Below are 6,000 nucleotides of genomic sequence, written 5' to 3'. Positions count from 1 at the left end.
AAAAAAAAAAAAAATTAAACAAACAGAAAACAAATAATAGTAATAATATGATAATAATAATATGAGGAGGAAAAAAAGAGGAGGAGAAGGAAAAGAAAGAACAGGAGGAAAAGGTGGAGGAAAAGGAGGAGGAAGAAGAAAAGGGGGAGGAGGAGAAGAAAGAGGAGGAGGAGGAGAGAATCAAAATAATGAGAGGACTCTATCTCCACCTTTGTGAGTGACATTCTGGGCTCCCTGGGATCTACAGTCTGTGAGGGCACTGTATTTATATGTGATCTGCAATGCCATTCTAGCATGATATGACTAGGCTTTAGGGTTGGCACTGTGGAATGAGAGATGAGAAGGATACAATCATGAAGCCAATGAAGATGTTACAGTTACCTCTTTGTTATTTCTGTGACATGAAAGCTAAATGATGACTTAGATAAAACCATTGAGTTATTTTGGCAATCCACAGGTGTAATTTAATGTGATGGCATAAATGTAGAAATAAGTCATGTAGGCACATGCCTGCTGTTAGTTAGGCTTTGACATTTTCTTACTCATCTTGTTTTCTTCCATTTATGCTAAGTGACTGGCAATAGTCAAGATCTGGTGCTAAACGGCATCTATTCTATAGTAGAGAAAAACTGGACACCAACAGTTTAACTTAACAACTCATTCTCTGATTACTCATCATGTAAGTCAGTGCATGTAATCATCTCTATGAAAGAATGATAACAGAATTAAAGTCCTGTTCCAGAAAGAACAGCATTAACACAGATATTGGCAAACTTAAGTAGAAAGCTCACCCTTCTTACATACTTTATCAAATGCATTAATAAACAAAAGCTAATAGATATAAAATTGTACTGAAACAGAAACTATTTGTGTTCACTCACCATTTTTGCTTAACTCTTGGGATTCTAGACAATAGAAGTGAGGTAGAATCATTTTGTATTTTGTTTTTTCTTTTTGTTCCTACAAAACACAAAGTATTCATGCATGTACATATACATATGCTATGGTTTAGTTTGTGTTGAAACTTTGCATCTTTAGTAGAAAAACCATTATAAATTGCAGAACACATAGAACAGAGTTGCATGATTAAATTACTCAATTTGAAAATTCAGAAAAATACAGTAACTTTAAGACAGATATAAAAACAGGAAAACAAAAAAAAATAAAAAATAAAAACAAAGAGATTTATTTGTCAAATTTGCTTCAACATCTGTGAAAAAAAGGAAGTTTTAGAAGGTGCTATCTGTGTGGAAGAACTTAGTCAGATTAGTGTGATTTAAGTCATGAAAAGCAGAGAAGCCCTGCTGGTATGAGCTTAGATTGTTAGCATTGGCTAATAGGGTAAGTCCCAGTTCAAGCTCAATGACCAGAGAATCTCGGAGTATGGCTTCTGAGGGCCAGGGAAGGCAGGGATTCTGGTAAAACATGGAATAAACATGCTCTTTCTTAGTCTTTTCCTCCTGTTCAGCCTCTCAGGCCACTGGCATTGTTGAGGGTCATTTTTTTCTTGTTTAGTCTACTGATTCAACTGCAACCTCTCAGAAACATCCTGAAGCTGCATGTTTTAGGAGATATCTGGGCATCTCTTACTCTAGATGAGTTTGCACCATAATTAATGACAGATTTTTTTTACAGTCAGGACTATAAACATATGTCCATTTTCAGTAATAATTCATCCAGCATGAAATTTAAGCCTGGTTACTACTAGGAAAATGAATTATGATAAAATATAATTTAATTTGTGATAAACCATTATGATCTATTCAACATCTTAACATCTAATATTCTGGTACACCTAGCATTCCAGTGAAAATAATGTCCTAGTTTCTAGTTCACAAAATAGCCTAAAACACCTTAGGCTGGAGTTTATACAGATTTAATGCTGATGGAAATGCTGTTTGGTAAGCCTTGATGATGGTACTGAATCATTTTAATGGGAAAATACAGGTTCTTTGGGGGGAAAATGGATGGGCACTTTTGAAAATTACAATATTCACAAAATTTAATGTTTTAGTATGGATTACTGAGAAAATATTCTCAAATTATTATTAAATATTTAAAGTCATGTCTCCTACATATTTCAAATAAAATTGCATATTAAAATAACAGTGTTTCTTATTAAGAAAATAAGGGGGGAAAGCAGTGTTAAAAGTGGCTCTTAGGTGAACATTTGAATCAATAATTTACTTTAGATATTTCCTAAGAAATGTATAATATTTGAATTTTAAGAAACATACCATCATGAAAAGTTGTTACTTAGCTAGAACCAGATATTAATCATTGTTTAAGCTCTACGGAAACATATAGCTGAAAAGTCTAGGCAGCAAAAACAGTGCCTAATGTCACTGCAGTAGCACACTGTTAAAACAGGAGGTAATTGTCAGAGGACCACAGTGTTCTTCTTGAAGGATATGTCATCTCTCTATTGATGCATCACAATATTGCACTGAAGGCTGGCACTCCCCACCTTCTAATCTTCCCTTGCTTCCAGTTCTCTAGGAATGATTTTACCTGAAACTTGACCTTTGAAATTACAATACCTGTCCAAACAGTTTGATGTGCATACATTCATTTTCATTTCATTCTAGGATTTAGTTTTTTGTACAAATTCTTTAAATGACTCATTTATCGTTCAGTAGTGCATTGGGTAGTCTCCCATGATTTTGTGTATGATCGAGCATTTCTTTTGCTGTTGACTGTATGCTTTTCACTGTGATCAGATAGGACAAATAGGATTATTTCAGTTGTCTTGTATTGGTAATTCTTGTATTGTATAGCTCTATATTGTAATACACAATTTCATTTAAAGAAAGTCCCTAGCCTTGCCTCCTGAGAAGACTGTATGTTTGGAGCTTTTGGATTGACTTTCCCTAGATATCTGTTAAGTCCATTTGCCCTATAATATTGAATTTGTAAATTTCTAGTTATTTTATTTTATTTTTTTGTTGGGAAAACCTCTCAATCAGAGAAAGTGAGTATTGAAGTCATTGCCTACTATTATGTTAGGATTGATCTGTGAGCACCTGTGTTCAGCATTCCTGTTTCAAATTTCATTCTCTACTTGGTGAACTGCTTACTCAATCAGTGTGGAGTGCTTTTTATCTTTCCTCACATATCTTGGCTTTAAGTTCACTTTGTCAGGTATTAGAACAATGACAACTGTTTTCTCTGCCCACTCCCTTCAACAACCTAGCTCCAATCTTTTATTCTAAGGTAATACCTGTATTTTACATACATCTTTACATCCTGATGAGATGCATTTCTTGGAGGTGACAAATAGATGGTGCCTCATCTTTAATCCTATCTAGTCATTTATGTCTTCTGACTGGGGAATTGACATTGTTAATATTCAGAAATTCTGGCAGAAGTGTGTTGATTACTGTTCATTTTCTTGATTATTGTAGTGTTGTTTCTTCACCCCACCCCTGTCCTCCTATTCCTCTTCCTCTCTCCTATAATTGTGCTGGCATGGTTTATTCTTTCTTTGGCCTCAAAAATGGAAGATCTTCTCTTCTGTCTAAAGGATGCTGTCAAGTACCTTCTATGGAACAGGCTTAGCTTTCATGGGTTCCTTCTCCTGTATTTGTCCTGGAAAACTTTTACATTTCCTTCAATTATAATAGAAAGCTTTTCTGACTATAAAAGACTGGGTTGAAAGTTGTTGCCCTTCAGAACTTCAAATACATCATTTCAAACTCTTCTGGTTTCTAAAGTTTCAGTCATACAATCTGTTGTTCTTCTGATGGGCCTGCTTTCTGTGTGACTTGGTATTTCTCTCTTGCCACTTTGAATACCTTTAGTGTTTTGATTGGAATTTGATGATGGGATCTTGTCACGGGCCAGCCATTCTGGGCCTCCCTCAACCTGTAGGGGAAACAGGGTCCTAGTCAGGTAGACAAGGCATTGGTGAAGAAATGACAAACAGACAGCACAAGGGAGGGTAGAATCTTAGTGCAATTTGTACAAAGTAAAATCAAACTTATATAGTATACAGAAACAGGGCAAATAATAGAAGTCACGTAGGCAGGTAGTGGTCACATCAAAGTCAGTAAGATCAAACAGCCTGGTGCAAGGAGGAGAAGCAGTGGTGTCCTTCTTGGATTATTTTGGCATCCCCAAGTTAAATTCTCAGGGCCTTTCTGAGGCAAGCAGCTGGAGGTTCTTGAGAATATCCTTGGCTACAACATAGATAATTAGTGACAGAAGCCCTACAACTTCTCATTAGTTAGTAAAGCAATTCTGCCTTATGTGGGACTGCTCTGATAATAAGTGCCTAACTGCTATCTCTAACTTTGGAGACACCCTGTCTGATAAGATAACTTCTTTGTAAAAATTCCAAGCTAATTACAGTCAGGAAATCAATTAGGATTATTGAAACACTGTGGAGGCCAGGAAATAATGTGTAATCTCAATTTTAGCTAATAACAAAATATTTCTTAGGGCACCTTTATACCTGAATAAAGAAAGCACACAGATCTCTCCACAGACTTTAGAAGAGACCAGTCTGGAACACATTCAGAGCTAGGAGATGTCAGCGATTGACTACCTCAGGAGACTGGCTGAAGCATGCACCTCAGGTCTGTGATCAGGTTTTTAGGCCTGTCATACACACACAACTGAAGTAGACCAGAGCTATGTGACAGAATCTCATTTCTGTTTCTGTCTATTAAATTCCTCTGCATCTAGATTGTCATTTCTTTTCGTAACTCTGGGAAAATTTGTTGATTCTTTAAAAACATGTTTTCATTGCCATTAGAATAAGATTTTCTTTACCTTTCCTGTAAAGAGATTTGATATTTTCAGTGTGTCACAAATACCTTGGAATTCCCCTTAGTATCTTATTATTATTTCATCTTCATCTTTATGTAATTGGGCTCCTTTACCTTGTTCTCCAGCTCAGATATTCTGTTTCTCCTTGATTGGTTTTATTGGTGGGACTTTCTATTGGTGAGTTCTTATTTAGCTTACTGTCTTTCTCACTTGCATCATTTGAAATTGGGTTTTCTTCCATGTTTCTGTCTCTTTGTTGTTGCATTCCTCTTTCAGATCCCGCATCACCTTATTCCATCCAGCTGCTTGTGTTCTTACTAAGGGACATTACCATCTTTGATTTGTTTGAGTATTCTTAATTATGGAATGTACCATAGCTACCTTTATTGCTACTGTTCAAATGTTATGCTAGTTGGTTAACAACAGTGGCCATTGTGACCATAAATAGTATGAAATATTGGAGTTTTAGTTAATAATACTTGGATTGAGGAGGAGGTGAGTGGAATGAGGATATGAATAAATATTAGATTAAAAAGTAATAAAAGCAAGGTGGGTAAAATAGCTAAGGGGGAAACAGAACTTTTAGATATTGTAGAAGCAATGATGATTATAATCAAAAGGTAAAAAGAAGAGGGAATAAAGATGAGAGAAGAAGGGGGAATATAGGAATAAGAGTAGAATATTTGTAGTACGGGTAAAGAGTATAGAAAACAGTTCTATATACTAGATTGAGTACAGAAACATACATAGCAACCCTAAGACCTAAAAGCAATATTCAAACAAACCTCTGTGAGACATACTTATAAATGAATTACTGGCACAACAGCACCAAGTTGAAGGGGAAGGTCTTGTCTTAGATTTCTCTGGTTCTGATGGGCTTCACTTAGTGCTGTGGTGGGGAAGGCCATTGATCTCTGCAGCCTCAATGTTTTGTGTTGTTCTGGCAAGTGGAGAGGGAAGGTTGTAAGTACTTTCCTTGTAGTTCACTAGAAACTTGGCACTCTATTGTCGTCTATTCTATTCCTGTCCTTTCCTTACAGGTATTACTGCTGTCCCAGAAAGCTTAATACAGTCAAGTGGTACCAATTTGAGAGGGCTTATAGCTGCTCTACCATTCTTAGCTCTCCCACCTACTTTCCTATAAAAATCACTACTGGCTTGATAAATTTAATCACAGATCTTGTCTCTTGGAGAAGAAAAATGTATTATCTTGACTATTTTCTTTCATTG

The 6,000-nt window shown here is 35.9% G+C and overlaps 1 protein-coding gene and 1 long non-coding RNA gene across 4 annotated transcripts in view; one reads left to right on the top strand and one right to left on the bottom strand.

Annotated features, from left to right (window-relative positions):
* The window catches only part of LOC116092943, a 96,726-nt gene extending 94,348 nt beyond the window's left edge, over nt 1–2,378 (bottom strand). Inside the window, exons 1-2 of the long non-coding RNA XR_004119567.1 lie at nt 2,238–2,378; nt 882–960 (exon numbers count right to left, since the gene is read on the bottom strand). This is a non-coding gene — a long non-coding RNA (uncharacterized LOC116092943). The remainder of the gene's footprint in view (nt 1–881; nt 961–2,237) is intronic.
* Gpr149 (G protein-coupled receptor 149) overlaps nt 1–6,000 on the top strand; it is a 64,895-nt gene that overhangs the window by 38,070 nt on the left and 20,825 nt on the right. The gene's annotated exons all lie outside the window — the stretch shown is intronic.

The sequence above is a fragment of the Mastomys coucha genome, unplaced genomic scaffold, assembly GCF_008632895.1.
Source record: "Mastomys coucha isolate ucsf_1 unplaced genomic scaffold, UCSF_Mcou_1 pScaffold16, whole genome shotgun sequence".
Classification (NCBI taxonomy): Eukaryota; Metazoa; Chordata; class Mammalia; order Rodentia; family Muridae; genus Mastomys; species Mastomys coucha.
Note: the sequence above shows the minus strand (reverse complement) of the source record. Positions and strands in the feature narration are given on the sequence as shown.